Here is a 22,722-nt window from a genome sequence, read left to right as displayed (position 1 = left end):
GCAACCAAAACTCCCCAGCTTCAAGCAACGTGTTGAAGTTGCTTTGAGGTTTAGCACAGTTGTGCACCTGATGAGAAAAAAAATCCCAGATGTGGCTTTCCTCCAGCTGTGCAATTATACCCATTGCAGGTGGTTTGGCTTTTGCTTTAAATTTCACCTGAGGGGTGAGGGGAGGGAAACTTGGAGGTAGGAGGAAAAAACACAGTGATCTTAAGGCATTTTCATGTGGAAAGCAGCTTAGACCAAATTCTTCTATGCTGAGAGAGCTTTTCATAAAATAATAGAACTAGACAAGACTCCCAGGCTGCAATAGAAGCTTTTGAAGAGAAACCTGCCTACGAATTGTCAGAGGCTGCAATAAAACACTCTAATCATGCAGATAGAGAAAAGGGTGGAGAATGGAAACAAAAAAAAACCTGATACGGTAACCTGTCACTTAGGAGAGATGCCTGGTGACCAAAAAAAAAAATGGTGCTCTCAGTCCTCTTGCATCTTCTGCCACCGGTTTCACTCCTTGAGGTGCAGGAATTTTAATGAGATTGTGGTTTGGGATATGTTGTACTTCATACAATAGATAATGTTAAAAGGGCTTTTCAACAAGAAAATCAGTTTTCTTTAAGCATGGTAATACATACAAGTTATTTCTGCTTCTAAGGAAGAGAAAAAATGTCTGCCTTTTTTGTGGTGTGTGGTGTATATTCATTGGCTTGACTGTGTTGTTAAGCTGTAAAAATGTAGATTTTCAAAGTATGGAATGTTTGCTTCCCACTTCGTAATGTATCACCTTGTTTTGTAGGTGCAAACTAGTACAATTTATATCAGTTGTTCGTTTATTAGATACCTTTCTTCTTATGACTCACCATCGTCAGTTGTGCAAACAAATATGCTGGTGAAAGTTTGCCAAGGGTTTGAAGTGCTGACCAATGATTGGTCTACCTGACACGTAAAAAGATATTATTCATCTTCATTGCAAAAGAGTTACACTTCATACATACAAAAAAGAAAAAAAAAGGAAAATAGAGATTCAACAGGGTAGCTGTCTCCTTCATTAGGAATGTCAATAACACTGTTTAGCTGTATATCTTACTGGTTTCATTGCTACAGTATTTCCAGTTTGACTGCATGCCCCTAATTGGGTAGGTATTACATGACTAATATACTGGAAACATGAAGTCCTTGTACTGCAGAAATGAATTCCAGTTTAAATTAAAGTTAAAATGAGAGATATAGGTGCTTGAGTAAACACCCAGTTTCATACTTGCCATTAATGGTTGCCTAAATGTGTTTTTTGAATTATTACCACAAGGCTTTAATTTCAACTGTGGCAAGATGTTGCAAGTAAAAATCAGATTATACAAGCAATGTGCACAAGGCATTGTAATTGTGTTATAAATATTAAAACCAATGATCCTGTCTTGATTTAAAACAAATGTTTACAGCTGCGCGCAGGTTGGCTAGTCCTCCAGCCTTCGCGGGTGTTCACCTGCTCCTGCACTCCTCTAAACAAGATGTTCCTTGGGGTTTTTAATCTTACATTGTGATGTATTAATCTAATATTTTTGATTCTTCTCTCAAACTTCAAGTGAACCATTTTGCTATTATTAATTCATAACAGTGAAACAGTCTAATTTCCTCGCCAACACTGCATCTTCTTCCACCCTCACCCCGCAACTACTTCAGAGCATACAAAATTTTAGGTATTGTGCCTTGAAATGATGAAACTAATAACCACTTTGCTATAATCACTGTGCTCGTTGCATTGTGTCCGAAGGGGCAGAAAAAGCCCTCTGTAATGCTAGAAATCTCTCATTTGTGCAGGCAAACACGATGCCTTTTCTCAGGGCCATAATGACTTGTGGATATATTTGAAGCCAGGGCTGATTAAATCTATTTCAAGCTTTCACAAACCTGGTGAAAGGGTTTTTGCTGCAAGTGATGTAAGTGTGAGCGGTTGTGTCTGTGCTTGGAATATTTTGCCTGACTGTCGGGAAGGCTTATGCACTGGTGGCACTAATTTTTTGTTGCCGTTAGAAAAAAAAGTGATGAAAAAAAAATCCCCAAAACCCCTTCTGAATTTTACGCAGTTGAATTAAAGAAGTTAGGGATTTGTTCCCCAAAAGCCCTGTAAATAGTCAGAAGATATGGAAGAGAATATTTCGAATATTTTCTCTTCTCCTGTAATAATCAAGAGAGATGACATATGTGCATTTAAAAAAAAAAAAATATAACAAAGTATCTTGGTAAATGCTAACTTTTTAATATAGTAATTTCCCTTTAAATACTGCTGATTGATCTCTAATGACTGCATTTAAGAGGAGGAAGAAATTACCTTATTTCTTGCCACTGAAGAACATGTATCATTGATAGGCACAAGTAGAAATATCTGAGTTGGTGGACACATTTAGAAGGAAAGCTAATATATTAACTTTGCCTGTAGAAAGATATAAAAATATTCAGCACGATTATATTGTGTCAGTTCTAATTTACCAGTTATTTCTGATGATTTGGGGAAGCTCAGGCTGAGAAGGAATCGAAAATTTAAACTTAAAATATGATAAAGAAGCTTAACAATTTTTATATTAAATGACATTATTATATCTATGAATGTATATTGTTTTTTTCAACGAAAGGCTTTCTGTGTGCAACAGCACATCAAAGAATGGATCTTCACAAGGAAAACTTTATAATAATATTAAGTTGTTCATTGCATGACCTATTTAGAGTACTCGGATACTTCTTGTTGTAGACTACATAATTAAATTTTAAATGGAACATGATAAAGAAATTATACTGGTGATCTCTAGAGATTTGAATACCCTATTTGGATCTTTACAAGAGTGTAGTGAAGGCATTCTTTAAAATTTAATAAAGGTCTGGCCTATTTTTTTTTCCTTTTAGATGTTCTATAGCTGCTATGGCAGTCCTATTTCAAACTGTATTTGTTCTCAACATTACATAGATGGTACCTGCGATAACAGACCAAACTGAAAGTATTAGAAGAAATATAGCTTAACTTGAGAATTCCACCATTTAAAGATGATACAGAACAATTAATGAATGAAGATAAGCTCCTAAAATCTTGTGGTACCTAAGCTTGCAACCACCCCTCCACAGAGCAGCGTCTGAGCTGAGCGGTGGCGGGGAGCAGTAAATCAGCGAGGTGGAGCGTTGGAGCACAGTGCAAAGCCCTGTGGGCACGAGGGAGATGATGTTTGGAGCTTAAACGAGAAAATGCTCAGCTTCAATATCAAAGGAGTGATTTCAGTCTCTAGCCACTTCTGTTTGTTTCTGTGAAAGTTACTTTATATTTAAAGAAGAACAAATATTTTAAATATAGACTAACCGCATGGATTATTTATTTGCTTAATACTAGGTTAGTAATGATAAAAGAACTAAAATTTGAGCTACTTTCCCACTTTTATGTAGTGGCTTAATTTTACATTTCACTCAGGGGTGGGTGTAAAGTTTGACTGGTCACTTCCTCCTCTAAGCTGTTCTTATCTACTGTTAAAAAATTAAAGAGAATAATTTGCCTACATATTTTTTGGAGAAACTATTGTAGAAAGATCTCTGCAGCCCTTGTTTAAATCATGAGCATAACTCAGGAAAACTTGCATTTTGAGGTAAAGGCCATCTTATAACTCATTTAGAAACCTTTTTTAGGAGGGTGGGAGGAAATCTACAATGAAATATAATGGCGTTGGATACATTGATGGGAAAGCTATCCAGTATGTTCAAAATGGAAATTTAAATCTTTAGCTTTTCTTAGAATTGCAGTAATTTGCAAAATTTATATATTTGAAACCGCTGGTCTGGAGTAGGGTAGAAATTTTAAGCCCTCCTGAGCTGTGGATTTCTTCTCCACCTTTCTATAAACTTCTTTAATAGTGTCTAACTTCCATTTACTGTAGAGACTTATGTTCTTGCATGTCTATGGCATTTTGAAAATAGAATTTAAGTACTGAAGTCACTTTGGTACTTTTCAAAAATGTTAACCTGCAACTTCACCATTATTTAAATCTAATGCAACTAAGCTTTTATCTAAAGGGAAAAGAAGAATTGACAACCCACCATATGACAAGCAAAATGAAATCTCTTGATCACTAACTGTCAGCAGTCTTTCTAATACCATTGTGTTAGGGAATGATATGTCTTCCAAGGAGCTAAGTACACAAGGTTTTGAATCATTTCTGTCTTGACAGCCTAACCCAAGTAACTACTTGTAAGTGCTTGGATGAATTATAAAATCTATGTGACTCTGTGGAGTGAGTTAATAAAACATCTGTGAGCATTTTAATTACATTAAAATGAAAAGGATTTTTTCCTGACAGTAATAGGGGCATGGACTAAAGACCTACTTGAGATCTCAATTTCTGTCTTCAGTGGCTTTGCATGGACGGTGGGAGCTGGCGTTATCTTCTGTCTTTGCTCCTCTGGTCCCCTTCAGGTCTTCTGCCAAGCATTTTCTCTCACTCTGAGAACATGAGGTTATACCTTTCCCCCCTCATGCTTCACATACTGTTGATGTCCTCTCACATCACTGGTGCTGCTTTGCCAGTTGTGTCAGGCTTGAAGACCCATCCGCCTACACCTGCCAATCCATAACAGAATTTTCCTTACCTTGATATAACATTTACTGAAGTTTCATTCTCTCTTAAATAAAGCAGGGATTTGGCGTAGTCCATTTGTGACCCTCTCTTCTAATGCAGAAGTTCCGCTTTTCACCTCTAAATCCCTTCTCAAAACTCACTTTCCTTTAGAGCCATATAAATAATAGGTCAAGAAAACGTTGCGCATCCCGGGTGGCAGGCAGTGGTGGCTGATAACATTAAAATCTCTTGAATGTCAAACTATATGCAGCTAACCAGAGTTAGTATTTGGAAATGATATCATCTTGTATCTTTTCTGAAACCAAATCTTGAAAAGAAAAAGATGCCAGCCCTCGATATTTAAATGTTCTTAAGTCAACTGTCTTATAGAGCAGGTTTTCTGTAATTTGGATGCCTGCCATTTTCTGAATAAAATAATTACTTTAAATTGAGACTTTAATTTAACTAATCACTCCCTTAAAAAAAATATGTTTGACCTTTGTCTGTGTCTCAGATGCCTATTTCTAAGTACTGTTTTCTTTCATCTAACCTTTGAGCAGTTTTTCTGTGCTGCAAGCAGGACTGCCTGTTACCCATTGTAGGTATTGTATAGGAACGCCTCGATGCTGTTTGGTCTTTCTGAGGTGCTGTAATATAAATGACAGTAATTATGTGGGAGAGTAATCGGTTTGATGTTATTGTAAGTGAATCTGGGGGTTTTTGAGGAAATAATACACAAGTTGTCTCTGCATTTTTCTGATTTTTATTTTTTTTCTAAGTAAAGCTTGGATGTCATTAAAATGTTACATGGAGTTATTCCTTCTAGTAGCTGTCAGCATTTTTTTTTTTTGGTGTTTTACATCCATTTTGAAATATGTTTTTTACAGCTAATGTTAAGCTTAAAACACACTTATGTGCAATCTGATCCCTTTCTGAGGAGATATTTTTAAAATCTTAAGAGGAGCCTAAGAAGTATAGAGGTGATTATCCATATGTGCTCACTGATGACTTGCATTCAAAAATTACTACGATACCAATGACAGGATTCACATTGCCTATATTTAGCTATCACAAAAGTCCTCAGTCTAAAGAACCAGGGGAGAAATGAAGAGAAATAGGTGCCTTATCTCAGGACAGGGTGAATAACCTTGGGGAATTGTTTTTCTTTCTCCATTGCCTGAAATGGAGCCTGCGGGAATAGCATAGACTAGATGTTTCACCTGATGATAGCTTTAATTTAAGGTGAGTCCTAGCAGCCCGAGTTTTATAAGTGTTAAAGTGGCAAGTGACGTAAGCCGATGCCTACTGGAGTTTTGAGGACATTGGCATGCTTAACCTCAAAAAAACTTTCGATATTTGGTACTTAAGTGCTAAATATAGACCCTGGGAAGGAGGGGGGAAAGTCGAACAAAAATGATTGTTGGACTTGATATGACTCTGACCCAGAAGGCAGTAACTCTTCTCACAGTGCAGAGCCCTCAGAAATCACAGCTCGCTGTCTTGAAACGGCTCCTAACTATATGGAGCCCCTGAATCCTAAAATGGGTGTAAGTGATTTTACTCAGTGACCTGGGTTTTGAACCCACAACATTTTTCACCAGCAATTGTTAGCATCTCTCACAAACGCTAATGAATTTGACAGCAGACCTTTATCTTAAAAGTCTGGTAGGCTTTTATTTTTATTCCCTATTGTAAAACTCTAAAACTAGAGACATATTCCCTTCTCTTTTTTTTTCTGTTATTCAGCTTTACCAGACTTCCAAGCATCTTTTTAACTTGTCTTACAAAGCGTTGCCATCCAAACGTGCCCGATGAGGATAACGTGCAGCAGAAATGAAAGGACTCAGATCTCTTCATTTCCATTCCTGAAGGTGAATTCCAAGATCGTGATTATTTTTATTTATACAGTGCCTAAAGAGTGCTAAATACTTTATGGAACAAATAAAAGACCTCTTGTAAAAAGCACGCATTCCTATAATCTAATTTTAGTCTCAAATCAGGCAGTATGAATGCTAAGCAGCAGGACTTGAAGAAAAATGGAAGGTATATGAGGGCTGCACTAATAAGATTGAGCAGTTATTTAGGTTCATTATCTGTTCCACTTAATAGTGCTACAATGTCTTACTGGTTTAAGTTAAATTTATGTTGGTCTGCAGAGAAGATTTGACTGATGCAGGAATGGGATTTCTTGGTTTTGCTCAAAAAAAATGAGCCTTTCAACAGCCGTTTAAATGAAGATGGAGAAATGGACCATTGTAGGTGAATTTTGAGAGGCCATTCCCATGCAAGAAACAGCAAAGGAAAATCTTTTTTTCCCCTCCTCTCTTATTTCCCAGCTTAGCTGAAATATTTGTGCTCCAGGTTAGTCATTTGTGTGTATCCTTTGCTGAAGTGTTGTTTTGACACTTAAGATCATCAGAAAAAAAGGTGAAACTTGTTGTGGGAGTAACTTCAGATGGGAATATCCATTTGGGGTATTCACAAGTGCCTCTGGAGAAGTAGCCCAGCACCTGTGGTCAAGGAGAACTTTGTTAACATGGCAGAGTTGAGCAGCTCTCTCTTAGTACCTTTGCTAAAGCATAGGGAAGGCATGTACCATATATTCTGATATAATAAGGAGTATTATATCATATGTTTTGTAAATACTCAGAAATATATGCAGGGGGTTTTGTGTGTTGTCCTTACCATTGGTCCCAGAAGAGCAGTGGTAAGAGACACGCATGGGACAGTGTGAGGAAACCCACCCCGATACCCTAGAACAGCAGAGTGTCCACTTTAGCGCCCTCTTCAACGTTCTCTGCCTTCTGAGCATCACTTTTTATTTAGGAAATAATAGCTAGTGTATCATCTACAGAAATTGCAACTATCTGAATGAATCAACAAGATTTGCGATGAATTACAAGCAAATCTTAGACAATTCTTAGTAAATTATTTAAGGAGGTTAAAAAAACCCCAAGAACCTAACACATTCCCTAGTGTTCAAGGTTAACAGTTTATACTTCATCTACATTATATTAAAAACATTTTTACTGGAGTCCATAAATGTTACACATTTTTAAAAGGCAATGATCACAGTGGGACTAGATAGGTTACGTAAAGCCAGACACGAGATCTGCAAGCAGTAATTGGTGACTGTTTTTTATTTTTTGAGGGCGCTGACTTGAGAATCCTCCTGTGAGACGAGGCAAGTTTTCCCATCTGTGCCTCACCATCAGAAGCAGGCAGCCCATAAAGTTTGTCTGTGGTCAGCAAAGGAGACTGTGAGCCCCAAACTCACGTGTTGGGAGCAGCATCTCATAAGCGGTGTTGTAACTCTCTCACTCACGATGATGTTTTCCCAGTTTGGAGCCACTGAGGACCTACCCCACTTTTCTGTGTATGTTCTCCCAGTGTATTTTGTAAGTTGTGCCCTACACAGCACTTCTACAACAGCAAAGTGCTGGCGCAGTGCTTCTCTTAGCTGGGCTGTAATGGAAAATATTTTTCATTCAGACCCTTGGAATTTTTAGAGCTTTCGCATCATTTTCTGCAGGGAACATTTAAGCCTCAGCAAAGCCATGATGTTGTGGAGTGGATGCAAATCATGTCTGTTTGCCATAATCGAAGCTTAATGAATGCCCGTGGAGAAGAAAGAGGGGAAACAAGAAGACAGGCTTCACCTAACACACACAAAAAAAATAGAGAGCTGACTCTCAGCCCTTTCTGCTTATTTTGCTTCTGAACTTCTAGATGCTGATCTCACAACAGTTCACATGCTTAATTTTAGAGAATAGTCCTGCTGCTATCGAAGTGATTGCACAAGTCAGTGCAATTTTAGCATGAGTATTGCTGCTTACTCATTGCTGTAAAATGAGTGTCATCTGATTTGATCCCGACTTTGTCACTAAGATTTAGACAGCTCTACTTGATTAAAAAAGAAGAATATACACATAGAAACTCGGTTTTGGTAGCATCCTCTTGAAACATGAACAGAGATTCATAAAATGGAAGCCTAAAATAAGGGCTGAAATGGTTCCTAATGCTATTTAGATGTAAGGTCTGGGTTAATCAAAAGTACTGGAGAACTGCAGGTGCCACTGACTTCTGTTCAAAGGGCAAGTGCACTTTCCTGAACCAGGCCATTGATTCAAGCTCTTAAAAGGCGGCTGTGACATTTAAGAAATCTGCTAAAGCTTGGAGCTCAGGAGCTCATCTTTTAACTAGATGCTCAAAAATTATTTTCTATATTAAGATATTTCTGTTGGGGGGTACAGATGCCAAAGAGATTTTGACTTGTCTTGTGTGAGTGGCTGGTAGCTTTCCTTCCAGGATTGCATGGTGAAGTAAGCAGAAGTCCCTGCAACTAAAAAGTTTTATTTAACAAAAATGAAATATTATTATTCACGTCATGAGTAATTGAATCCCCAGATGTTCTCATTCTGTATCAATGGCTGGGGACAATATGACTCTAGATAGACTGTGACAACATGAATTGATTTCTTCTTTCTCTTTTTTCTTTTCTTTTTTTTTTTTTTTTTTTTAAACCTGCAAAGTGACTGTAGGGGTTTTTTTTAGCTGATTGCTTGGAGCTGACATTACAGGCTGTGCAGCTGTAAAAAAGACCTTCTCATTTTCATTGAGAGTAAATAAAATAAAATATTGCAGAAATAGCATTGCTTTTCCCCGGTCCTGCCCCTGCAGAAACAAACAAAGATAACTTGGATAAAGCAATTGAATTTGGAAAGGCATTCACAGGAAGAGATGGTTGCTGCTAACACTGAATATTCAGAATGTAATAATAAAAGTAATCATGCTACTAAAAAGCCACCTGTTGCTTTCTTCAGTTTTTATCTAAAGCTTAGAGTTCACTTTTTTGTTTCTGAATTTATAGCAGAGAGGGAAGTCCAGTTCTTTAGAAGCCTTATTATATGCAAGGCAGTAATTCCTTATTAAAGTTAAGTAGAAGAAGAAACCACACTCGCTAACATTTCTAAAGCTGTTAAAGATGGATGTTTCCATGAAGGAACAGAAGTAGAAGAACTTTTAAGTGCTTGTTAAGGCGTGCACACACAGTGCGTACAAGCAATAAGTCCGTTTTGCTGAACTGTGAAATTGCACTGAGTAATTTCTCTAATAACAGAATAGATATTGCACCTCTGACCCCAGAGGAGCTCCGGGCTCGGTGCAGCCGCCGGCCCTGGCATCAGCAGAAAGTCGTGCAACCAAAGCACGGGAGAGGCAAGGAAAAAGGTGGCAACGAAAGAAACTTGACATACAACTTGTAAATGTTCTGGCTGATCTGAAAATTCAGAAAATGATTAATGATGAAGGTACTTTATTTATTGATTTCTCTCCCCCTCTGACCTATTCTTCAGAGGAGCCGCGCAATTGTGGCCGGAGCTGTGTTTGACAGCTGCCTCCTGCTTCCAACAAAAGTATTCAATCCGCTGTGAGAGTACAGTAGCAGAAATTTTTAACTGGCATTTCGTGTTAGCTTTCTCTTATAGAAATGATGCAGTGGTGATGTTTTTCCTCCCTGTTATGGAGAATGTCTGTGGAAATAGCAGTTCAGTAGCTGGAGCAGGGGGGAAAAAAACACAGTATCCCTCAGGATAATACTGCACGAGTGGAAACAGGAAAAGAAATCACATAAGAAAAACATTCAGTTAAAGCAGCAACTTATATCTTCTACTTCAAAACTTGCAAGGTGAAAAAGAGTGATGTGGTTTAAAGGGGATATTGATTTAGCTGAGCTACGCATGAACTCGTGCCACAACCCCAGTACTTCTACAGTCTCTGAACCTCTTAGAATTAATGCAAGGGGTTTAGATTGATTGCTTGAAGTTTTTCTGGAAAAACAGTGAGTCTGATGAATGGCAAGTACTCAAGGTGATTAATAAATAAATAAATAAATAAATAAGTTACTCTAAAGACTGAGAGAGATTTTATCAGTTACGCTTTCTTGTAGTGCTGTGGAGTTAGAGCAAGGCAGTGAGAGGCTCCACCTCATTTTTTCTGCCTTCCATTTTATCTTGTGAGTGATTGACTTTCTTCAGCAGCTCCATCGGGTAATGAAACACATAAATGGGAAATAAATTCCCATCATGAATTTGTCTCACAGTGCCAGGGACATAATAGACATTTTTAGATACTCACCCGTTGGGAAAAGATTCAGAGCTCAGGCAGATGTTGAAAATCTGGCAGTCAAGTTTGGCTTGCTAGTCTAATGCAGGTGTTCAAATTTTGATCTTAACTTGGTGGTATTTATTAGCTTGTGGAACACTGTGGAGTCTTGGTAGTGGGTAATGGACAATAGAAAACGTGTGGCAGGAGCTGTTTATCTTTGCAGCACTATAAGGGTTGTTGTTCAAGAGGAAGCCAGTGGTTCATCTCTTCATCTGATATTACCTAACAGCTGGTCTGAAAGACAGACTGGCAAAGTCAAGAAGAGGCAGCTGTGGAAAGAAGTATCTGCAGGAAAATCTTCTCAGTCCTTAACCAAACCTCTTTTCACCCCAATTAGAGGATGCTTTATATCATTGTTTCCTATTGGGCTCAGGGCTTTTATAACTCCTGATATTCTACCTTTTCAAAAGACACAGATGTCCATATTTTTTTTGACTTTTCAGCAGGGATGCTGTCTTTGGATGAACTAAAACAAAAAAAAATTGTTTCCTTTTCAACTTTGAATTAACTTCATTCTGTGAGACAAGGCACAGCTTTAAAGAATTATGGCTAGAGTTCACAAAAACAGTAAATAAGGAAACAAGGGTTACTAATAAATAAGGAAAAGCCCCAAATTCCTTTTTTTTCCCCCTTCTTCCCTGTATTTTACATGCATCCAAGCTTGTCTCTTCTGACCTTCCAGAGGCTTATGAGATTTATAGTCTCTATAAATATTAGGGTGAAGCGTCAAGTCTAATATAAGAAAAAACAATCTGTCCAAAGCAAAAGGAAACACAAAACAAAAGCCCAAACCCTCCACCAAGCCCACCCTTGATATTAACCTTTCTGTGTAAGAACCTCTTGGAGTAGCTGGAGGCAGCTGCACATGATTTTCCTGCATCCAGTATTGCCTGTGCAATGCTCACCAGTGGGTTGCTGTATAGAATCATAGAACAGTTTGGGTTGGAAGGGACCCTTAAAGGCCCTCTAGTTCAACCATCTTGACGAGGCTTATGAGATTTATAGTCTCTATAAATATTAGGGTGAAGCGTCAAGTCTAATATAAGAAAAAACACTCTGTCCAAAGCAAAAGGAAACACAAAACAAAAGCCCAAACCCTCCACCAAGCCCACCCTTGATATTAACCTTTCTGTGTAAGAACCTCTTGGAGTAGCTGGAGGCAGCTGCACATGATTTTCCTGCATCCAGTATTGCCTGTGCAATGCTCACCAGTGGGTTGCTGTATAGAATCATAGAACAGTTTGGGTTGGAAGGGACCCTTAAAGGCCCTCTAGTTCAACCATCTTGACGTCTTCAACTAGATCAGGCTGCTCAGAGCCCCATCCAACCTGGCCTTGAATGTTTCCAGGGATGGGGCATCTGCCACCTCTCTGGGCAATGCGATGCATCAGTCATCTTTTGCTTCTCTCACCATGTTTTTTAGTCTTCCTTACATTCAGAAATTCTCAAAATGTGCTCTCAAAAAAAAAAAAAAATCTGCTCGAACTACCAGTCTCTCTTACTGGTATTTCCTGATTGAAAAAAAAAAAGGGTTTTTATCACATATCCCATATGTGCTTTATGATGCTGAGACTTGATAACTGAGATATGATTTTATAATGAAAAATCCCCCAGGGAGGTGTGCAGATGTACTGTAGAAAGATATTGACACTTTGTGCTTTATTTGTAGGAAGGGTATGAACACTTTCTCCCCTTCTTTTTAACAGAACAGAATATTACATTAAAAAATAGACTTTTGTCTCCTGTAAAACTCCTGAAGATATGTCCAAGTGGTGGCTGAAGGATGTACAAGTTTTAAAATCATATTCTGCAATGCACCAGGCTAGAATTTGGAAAAAATAACTGATCATTGATGATATCACTGTCTCCTTTATTTCAACAAAATGTGGAGCTTTTTGAATTTGAAGTGAATGCTGCAGCTAGGGAAATTCAGCAAGATGCTAGTAAAGGGGTCTATTGATGGCATGATCCATACTGGAAAGCTGTCTTGTTATTGAATGCAAATGTGACTTAGATATGTAAATTGTATTCAAAATTTCATCAGTAAGGCTTTAATATATCTAGAAACTATCTTAAAGCATTTAAATAAAATGTTAATTGAAAGTATGGAATAGTGTTAGCAAGCTCTTTCAAAGAAAGCTTCAATTCCAGGCACGTAACAAGGAAGCTAGCGCTCTGATCTAGTCAAACAGAACCTCCCATGGTAAAAACCTATAATTGTTTTAAAGTTCTCTAAAAACCTACATCTCTGTTCTCATCTCATCCCACACACTGTGATATTCCTTATGTTCCTCACTCTCCTCTCTCAGAGCTGACTTTCTTTGTAGCCTTCTCCCACTCCCAGCGTGCTGCCTTCTCTCACCTCCTACGCTTGGAGCTGCCTCCTGCTGCCCATACAACAAGCACTTTTCTACACATCCCAGCTCTTTCCTTTCCCTGAGCTTGTCTTGCGCTGAATTCCCCACGAAGTCATTGGGATGTCTTGCCCTGCATCAAAATCCAGAGGGTGAACTTTGTTTCCAAACTCTCAGGAAAGCTCAGTAATCTGCCAAGCAGGGAATTTAGATCTTCTGAGAGTGAACATCAGATGGAGCAAATGACTGATCTTTGTATTTAAAAATAAAACCAAACCATTTTTAAAGAATAAAGAGAGTGGTTGAGCTAGACTGCATCCCACCGGTGCTTATGGAAATGCTTTCACAAGTGGTAGGGCAGCTCTCAGCAACATTGACTTCAGTGGCTCAACTTCAACCAACCCATGTCCAATTCATCAACAAAAGCTTGAAATTAATCCTAAGGGCTAGAAGCGTGGGAACACAGAAGCATGAGCATCTCCTGCTGCAGCTCTAGTTTTTATTGTCACTCCTTACCTACTCATTAAGCAGAGGGATTTTGGACGTATTTGCTAAGATACCTTCCTATCTGCAGATGGTCTGCAACAGTGACAGCAGCTGTTCCAAAAGCGAGCATGAAGGGAGGTATTATTGCTGCTTAGCTATGTTTACAAATTTGTAACAAGACTACTATTTAAAGTATGTTCTTTTGTGACTGCATGCAATATGTTGTCCTCTAAATGTTGCTGGATTGATGGAGGGCATCAAAGGAGTGCAGCACAGAGAGTTTTCTGTGCTTTGGTGTAGTTTCTTTCTTCCAGAGCTTGTGGTAGTTTTGGGCAGAGGTTTCATGGATTAATTCTATAATCTGTGACTTGCGCTCCCATGATCGGGGGGAAAAGGAGGGCAGCCACATGACAGTGTTCAACTGAGAGGAGTTTGCTGGGGAAGGCTGGGGAAGAGTTTGAGTTCAGGAAAGACAATTCTACACTGAAGGGCAAAAAATAAGTACAAATAAAGCACGTTTAATTTTTGTGTGTTGAATGCACTTTTGATGGTGGAGGAAAATTGCCAGCTAGGAAGGATTTTTGTGGTCTTTTTTCACAAATCAGTACATCCACAGACTGAAGGAACCCGGCCATTGGATGTCTGGGGTGCTGTTGTGTGGCTCCCGACCGTCTATCCAAGCAGCAGCAACTTGGGCAGGCTGTGCTGGATTAACCCTGATGCCCCATGGGTATGGCCAAAGTCCACAACCCATGTAGGCAGGACCCAGCTCCTGAAGCTGTCAGGACCTTATCAACCCCAACCATACATGAGAGGTGAAAGATAAGGTCCTGCCCATGCTCTTCTAGTAGAAGCTTCTCAGTTTCAGTGTACCCTTTCTGTTGTGCTTTGTATAAAATGGTTGTCATTGACAATGTGGGGGTTTTTTTCTTTGCAGTTTGTCTATGAATGGAGGTTTCTGACTATGTTTTTTCTGTGAGAAGTGTTCACAGAAAAAAAGAAGAGGGGAAATGCATGTAATCAAAAATTTAAATATAAATTCTAAACTTTTTAGAAGGGAAGTGAAAATCCAAACTGCCTCATTTCCATTGGAAACATGTTGAGTTTCCATGTGTTCCCCCACTTGCGTGACTCAGTGCTGGTGTTTGTGTTATTCCCACTTGGCTTTGAAATGGTTCTCCACCTTCTCAGGTGAAGGGATTCATCCCACAGCCCTTTACAGATCCATATTGGAGTGAGATGAATCATTCCTGTCTGGTTTCACTCCTGACTTGAAGGACACCTACGCAACAGGGTACCCATGGAAAAGTCCATGTTGGAGACAGGTGAAGTTACGGGGAAAAGTTTCGCTGTTGTCTTTGCCATCATTTTAGTGAGACTGGGATTATAATTCTCATTTTGTTGAAACAATATGTCATTGATGGGGACTGTAGTGATGTACAGGTTCCATTACATGCTACCATTTAGCAAACCACACAAATTTGGCTGATTGGAGTCTATGGTAAAGTTAGAATAAGTTGTGTGGTTTTGAGCATTAAATGTTAATGAATAGATGTTGGCTAGTGAAATATATTTAATTATCTTTCTAGGAGTAAGTGATCGTAACTTCTTGATATTTCTTGCATGTTGGGAAGCAGAACTAGGAAAATGCATTTAAAAATGTCACCTTGCTGAACTGGTTTAATTAGAGGTCAGTAAAATGTAAATGGTAGGAAAAGAGCTGATGCAGATGTTTTGAGTTTGTTTAGATTGGGCATAAATACAGAAAGTTCTTTAATGTAAAGCTGAAGGTTGTACTTGAGTTCACTCAAAGGGAAAGTTAGCTATGAGGGGACGTAGAAGAAAAAATCATCATTCTCTGCAAAGCCAAAAAGGCAATATTTGCAAGACTGTTCCTGCATGTATTGTAGCTTACAACTGCGCTGTGTAAGTTTTTGTGTGTTCCAGTCTGCTGTCATCCCCCTAACCTTTGAATACACCTGTGTAATCATATCAGAATGTAAAGGTCTATCATTTACTTCTATTAATACCCTTGGACAGATTGCTGTCTCATTAGAAAGACTTGGCAAAGTAATTTAAGAACTGTAAGGCGCTAATAAGACGCTGTCTTTAAAAATGGATTGGCTGAGTGTAAAGTCTGGCAGGTCCCCAGACTGAATATCTGGCCACAGGCTGGAATTATGTCTGTGCTAATCTGCTTGGTGTGTTCAGAGGATCCACTTGCATCTTGTGGGGTGGGAGGTTTGGAGGCTGCTGACCCATGAAGAGCTCCCGTATGTGGATCCAGTTTCCTGCAACGATGTCTGGTGATGGCTGAAGAGTTTGTTGTTTTCTGCAGCTACAGTCCATGAGCCAGGGCATACTCTATGAGCAGAGGCATATTCTGAATATGCCCAGCCCTAAATCTTAGTTATATTTCGCTAGGGTGGTGTATAGGCTTTATGTAGCTCTGTTTGCTGCCCTGAAGTGAGCTGTCAGAGCTTATCACTGTAAATTTATTTTTTCTGCACATACTTGGGAGAGAGAGCTTTGGATTTTAGAAAGGGAATGGCAAAGAGAGAGCTGACAAAATCAGAAACTGTGCACTTCACTGAGATGTGACTGGGCACAGCTCTTTAAAATACAGGATTTGCAGTTGTACAGAATTGATCTGGAAGAGATGCAAATTCCATCCAGACTAAATTCAGATTCAGATTTAAAATGCAGCTCGCATGGGCACCAGCTAATACACCAGCCAAATTCACTCCATTATTAAGTTAAGAGACTATCAGGTGACCCCCATGAAATGTATTAACATAATGTCAATAATGAGCCTTTTTATAGGAAGGTGTTGAGGAAATGCAAGCGGAGTTTATTATATGGCACCACACTTCCAGCCTGGCTCATTTCTCGTTTCACAAAGCTTTATGTGATGGATCCATCTGTTCCCAGGAGATGGGAGTGTGTTGATGCCACTTTCATGGGAGACTTTGTTTCTAGGTTGAAGCTTTCTGAATTCTCTGGAAGTTGCCTGAGACTTGGTATTCATTGCCTGGGGCTAACTGTTGCCAAGCCTCAACACAGCCAGCAGAGATTGCCTTCACAGGCTGGGTGGGGCCTTTACTTAAGTCGATCAAGGCTCATTAAAGCTTCAAATCTCTGAATGCACATTTGAAATTGAGTGACAGGAACTTCTGGGAAAGTTTTGTTGAAAAGCCTGGCATAACTGAGTAATTATAATATAGCAGTAGTTCATATGCAACTTGATTGTCACAGCCTGTGTCAAGATAACTCATAATTTTTGAAGGATAAGGCCATATGTTCCAAAAAGAGCTTTCAGAATGTGGGATACTTGTTTTGCAAGTTATTTTTTTCCTCTTCATAAAAAACAAAGTGTTATGAAATGAGATTTAAAAGTCCCCCACACTTAATTAAACTGATTCTCCAAGAAGAGGCCTCAAACCTGTCGGATAAGCATGTTCTGATATCTGTGGTTTCTGATGTACTTCTGGGTGTAGCTGAAATAAATTGTTCCAAGGATAGTTGAAAGGACACTGTTATCCTAAATATAAATCTGAGGATGTATAAGAATTTTTCTTTAAATTTGTTTTTCCACTTATGCAGGCTAATGCACTAGTTAAGGACCTCTTCGCATAAGATGACAATCACCTTCCTGGTTATAATTGGCCCCTGAAACAAAGTATGGCCAGGAAAGTCCACCAAATGTCCAGACAGATTTGTGTGTAGCAACTGGAAATGTTACATGCTGTGGTTTACATCAGCGTCGAATATAAATGTAGGTGACTTCATCATCTTCCATTTTAAGCTGCACCTAAATCACCTGTATTGTCCTGAAAACTTCTTGCTTCTTGACTGTAATGTGAAAAGGTACCTTGGGCATCGCTGCTGTTGAAAAGTCGGAACTGAACCTGAGCTGACATTTCTGAGGATGTAAGAATTATGCAGAATTCTGCTCCAACAGGAAGGAATAATATTGACTAACAAGATCTCGATCTGTTTTTGGAGACCCTGAATATACACTGTGGTTATATTTTTAGAATTTAGGTTTTATTTTCATTAGCAATAATATCCCAATAATGGAGTGGTGAAAACCAACTAGGGTCAGGTTGGTGGGCTGGGATAGTTTCATTCCCACTAAAGGACAAGCACACATGGAGATATGATTGTTGCCCCAAGAGACTCTAATAATCTATAGTCACAAGCACAACTTTATTGGCTAATTAAGGATATCCCAATAAGATTTCCTAATAGATTTTTTTTCTGGATGTCATATTGAAGAAAAGTGCCATACAGCAAGCAACGTTTGCTTGCCTTGCTAGGGAGAAGTTTTGCTTACATTGTTGTGATAAAGTGGGATAAAAATCACTCTTGTAAGATTTTCTTGACCTAGCTGGAAGACAGTCATATCATCTTACCTTTACTTTCTCAACCTCTTCATTCTACTCTTAGCTGCCTTTAAAGAAGGGTAATATCATGTACAGTCTGTCTTAACTTTACAAACTTTAAATACTTGACATTTTCTAAATGTTTTATTTGTGTTCAGTTTTAGCTGTTTTCCTAACATTACATATTTCAAATGTCCTCTCATCACTAGGTTTCTAGTGGATACTTACTAAATAAGTGACAGATACCTCCACTGGAAAGGATCTATGCAGATTTGGCATTTGTTAGGCTTGTAACGTTTGCTGATCCATGTAGTGGTTGAGATATTAGATGAATCCTAAAAAATATGTTGTAATTGCATATGAAAAATCAACTTTGTGGGTGTACTTATCAGGGCTGGCCATTCAGTGCTTCCTTTATGGTCAGTAGTGAAAAGCAGGAACTTTTCCAAATAACATTTCCCAAGGTAGGTATTTAAAATAGGTTGTATAGGTTGCTTCCTCCTCAATGGGGAAAAACAGGCATTTCTACACAGGGAGTCTGAGTTAGTGGTTCAGGTGTGGACACCTTTTCCAAAGAGGTCTAAAGTCACATGAAATGGTTTGTACCAGTTTGCCTCGTGACTCGTTAAGGGGAGGAAAAAAAATTCCTTCCATAAATCCTTTCCATTATACTGTCTCACGGAATAACTTACAATGGACTGACAGATGCTAAAAAGATCACCCATTTTCCATGATCTGTCAAGTTAATTAGACAGATTCTGCCTAAATTCTTTTTACGTTCCAAATCCCAATGATTTGGTTGCCTGCGTTTTGGCTGGCCGACTTGCAGCGTCTGCAGCAAACCATCTTGTCTGTAAAGGCTTGGCTGACTGGTGTTGAGAACAAACTGATTCTGTGGAGTGTAGCCTCCATCAGGCAGCTCTCTGGTAAATGCTAATGAGTAAGTAGAAAGAGGTGTTCCAGAAGTGATGCGAGCTGCCTCCGCTTAACGAAATACCCACCTTTTTCCTAGTTTTAGCTTGTCCCAGTCCTCATTTCCTAATCTAGGCAAACCACAAGAGAACTGTTTAGCTAATGAATGATTGAAAAGTATGAACACCGGATTCAATAAGTCAAGAAGAAAACAAACATAAAACCCCACAGAGATAACAAAATGTATGCTTAAATGCATCATTCAATTACTCTGCTCACTCTTTGCTTCCCATTACACTCTCCTTTGTCAGTGCACAGTGTATCTAAATGGCAATCTCTCTGTGACAAGAAACTTTTCTTCATGCCTTTACCTGCTGATGCAGAACACTGTTGGTACTTTGCAAATATCAAACAATAAAAAGAATTGATTGCAAGCAACATATGAATTGCATGATGGTTAGTGAAGCTTCTCAGAATTTTCCCTACCCAATACTAAGGTAGCCACCAAACTTTGCAGATTTAGACTGTATTTGTCTCTATGAATGAGAAGGGCAGTTTCAGGTCAACTACTACCAGACATTTTTAGTTTCTTAAGTTACCAAGAGCCATACAAGTCACAGAAGGATAGGGATCGATACAGCATTATTCTTTGGTTTTTCTTTCGCTATAAGTCATCCAGGAATCATACTGCCATTACCTCCTTAAAATTGTTCATTCCCAAGGATGTAAGCGGTATCAGGTTTTCTGCTCAAGCTCTTCTTTCTTGAATGTTCCTAGAAAGTTGGTTCATCATCCTGACGCAAATGGAGCAAACCAGCTTTTCTGCTCAGAGGCCACCCTATTGTGGAACACAGAAATTCCCTTGCCTCAAAGAACCGAGCCAACTGCTTTGTCTTGCACCATTCTTAGCAGGTCTTTTTAACTGCCTGTAATGTGAGTAAGTCACAGGCAGAGCTAACGTTTGTTTTATTAGGCTGCATGGCATTAACACTTCTTGGGATCTCAAAATCCTCATTTTCAGTGTACTAGCATCTGAAAATGATTGTATGATTCTCCAGAGACTTCACTCGGATATTGCAAGCAGATGGTAGAAAAAACTTGAAAATGGATAGTGGTATTGATGAGTCCCATCATAAAAAGATAAAATAAAAATGTCATTACCTTTGCATTGCTGTGTAGCTTAAGATGATGAAATGCAGCAGTTATAATGGAAGAAATGGTCTTTTTGCATCCTCCAGCTATAATCTATTGCACATGATTAACACCGAGAGTCTTTACTAATTAGCTTTTACGGTCAAACAATTTTCATAAAGTTGGTTTCAAAGAAATCAAAATTAAACTCCTTATAGCTCTGAAAGATAGAATTATGGAATATGAATGCATAGATAATCTTTACAAGCTAGAGGAAAATGATCGTTGGGCAACAAAAGCTACATAAAAAGACCCAATAATATCTCAGGTAGTGCAATATAGTGTGTATGGGTAAGCGACGATCCTAGGATTTTATAAATACAATCTAAGTAGATTGGGGATACACAGGGTTATCTTTGGTATGATCACATGTATTGATGAAACTCTACATATTGATGCTGTGAACGCAGGTGGTATAGCATCGATCAGAGCGGGATGCAAAACTTCATCCTTGTAAAATTACAAAAGATAAGAATAGGATGTGGTGGGCTGACTTTATCCCATCAGAAGAACGGCTGCAAATCAAAATGATTAATTTCCCCCTCCACCACTTTGCTCCTTCGTTTCTCTTCGCGTTGTTCTGCTGGCTTGCCCTACCTTCAAAATAAAACACTGCATCCCACAGTGTTGCGCTGCGCCTTCTATTTGTAAGTGTAATGACAAAAGAGCTTTTAAAAGATGCTTACACTGAAACATGGTGGTTCTTTTCCAAGTCAAACTGCCTTAATTTACCTGTGTGTTTGTGCAGATAAGCTTTACTAAACTGTGGCCCAGAAAATATCCTCTCGTCAGTGAGCCTGTAGCAATTACATTTCACAGAAGGAAGGGGAAGCACTGGATTTAGTACAGTTTTCAAAACAACTTAGTTGTACAGCAGAAAAACGTTTAAGCATTTAGAGGCTTGTATCCCAGTCACCACCAGTGAATTTCTGGTTGCCAGAAAATTTAGCAACCCAAGTACTTTTGAAAAACCTATCTTTTGCTCACTGAATTTCATAGATGAAACACAACCATTTAATTCTTTTATGGAAGACAAGGGAGGCCTTCACTCTTTTTTGACCTTCATCCTGAAATCAAGACCTGGAGACAAAAACATACAACTCCAAAAGGGCTAGATCTCATAATAAATTTCATGACATTTGCTTGATTTCTGTATCATTGATCCCTTTGACAGATGACAGCTTTATGTCAGAGATACTTAAACAATTATTAAACATTGGAGATATACAGAAAAGAAGAAGATCTCATAGGTTGTCTTTTTTTCAGGATGGCTTCGCAGGAAGGTTTTTTTCTTCTAGCTGTATTGTTGAGTCCTACAACAGAGATTTTTGCAGATCTGATATGGTTTACATATTTGAGATTTCCCCAGACACTGCTTGCTTTGGTCCTATTGTTAATGTTTGCCAAATTAAATAACAGGGTGAAGTTGAGAATGATTCTGCCCTAGGCTAGATTAATCCAGCTCTGAGAACCTGCAAATTAAGGTCCCTTCCAACCTAAAAGATTCTGTGAAATATTTAGTGTTCTCCTGAATTAGCATAGGATGACCACAAGATCCTATCATTTTAATTTTGTCCTCTTGTGCCAGGGTTTAAGGGGGGGGGGGGTTGTTGCCTTTTTTATATGGTTTTGGGGGGGTGGGTTGTACCTAGTCATAGAAATTCCCAGTAGCATTGTTAAGAAATAAGGCATGTATGTAATGGTAGAATCTTATCCATTCAGAGAAGCATCGGACTGAAGGCATTGGAGGCAATAAGGTACATACCTACTGAGATCTTGGCTTCTTTTTTTTCTTGACATTGTGAATGTAGACCCATGAATGTAAAACTCATCTTGATTTTGAGATGCAGCCTCTGTCCTAAAGATACACTGATAGCTGTCATTTCCTGTTCAAGACAGCACTATCCAGGAATAAATGCATCTACTACTACACCAGATTAAAGGATGGAAAGCCTTGGAAATTCAACAAAGGGTTAAATTATGAAGTGGCCTAGATGCGCTCCATTAATAAAAGAAACAAACCTACTATTCCAAATGCTGGGAATTTTCTTTAGTGGTTGTAAAGTAGGTTCTATTGCTCAAGAGATTTAATACAAGGGAAGGAGCTGGCCCCATTATATCATTAGGAGAATCCACTTCTTATTTACAAGTTAGGATTAATTTTTACTGAGGCTTAAATGCTATAAACCCTGTTGTGTGGCAGAGACTGTGACATTCTGTTACAGGTTAATTTCTTTCCTTGCAAATTAGAAAATAGTGTGACTTACAAAACAGGGCGAGAAAAAGGGGAAATATGCCAGCAGCTGTGCTTAGACTTTTTGCCTTTTGGCTTCTCCTTTCATTTTCTAGTCTGCTGCACTTCTTCTTTCAGTGATTTGGATGCTGGATGCCAATTTAAATTTCAAGTGCATTTAGCGTCCTACAACACCATGGGATTGAAAAGAGAATTAAGAATGTACACGGCATATAAAAAAGATTATATATATCTTTTCTCCAAAGTCCTTTTTATCTTTTTGCCTCTCTGTGATTGCAGTGATAACAGAATACAGCAAACTACAGCCACAAAAAAAACCACTAGCATGTTTATTTGCAAAGGTGTGTTTATAACGGGAACTAGAAGTGGCTCGCTCGTCGCTCACA

General features: G+C 38.7%; 1 protein-coding gene across 3 annotated transcripts in view; it reads left to right on the top strand.

Moving 5' to 3' along the window:
- The window catches only part of CELF2 (CUGBP, Elav-like family member 2), a 383,288-nt gene that overhangs the window by 72,053 nt on the left and 288,513 nt on the right, over nucleotides 1-22,722 (top strand). The gene's annotated exons all lie outside the window — the stretch shown is intronic.

The sequence above is a fragment of the Calidris pugnax genome, unplaced genomic scaffold, assembly GCF_001431845.1.
Source record: "Calidris pugnax isolate Ruff unplaced genomic scaffold, ASM143184v1 scaffold125, whole genome shotgun sequence".
In the NCBI taxonomy this organism is placed as follows: Eukaryota; Metazoa; Chordata; class Aves; order Charadriiformes; family Scolopacidae; genus Calidris; species Calidris pugnax.
The sequence above is the reverse complement of the archived record's forward strand: the minus strand, read 5'-3'. Positions and strand labels throughout refer to the sequence as shown.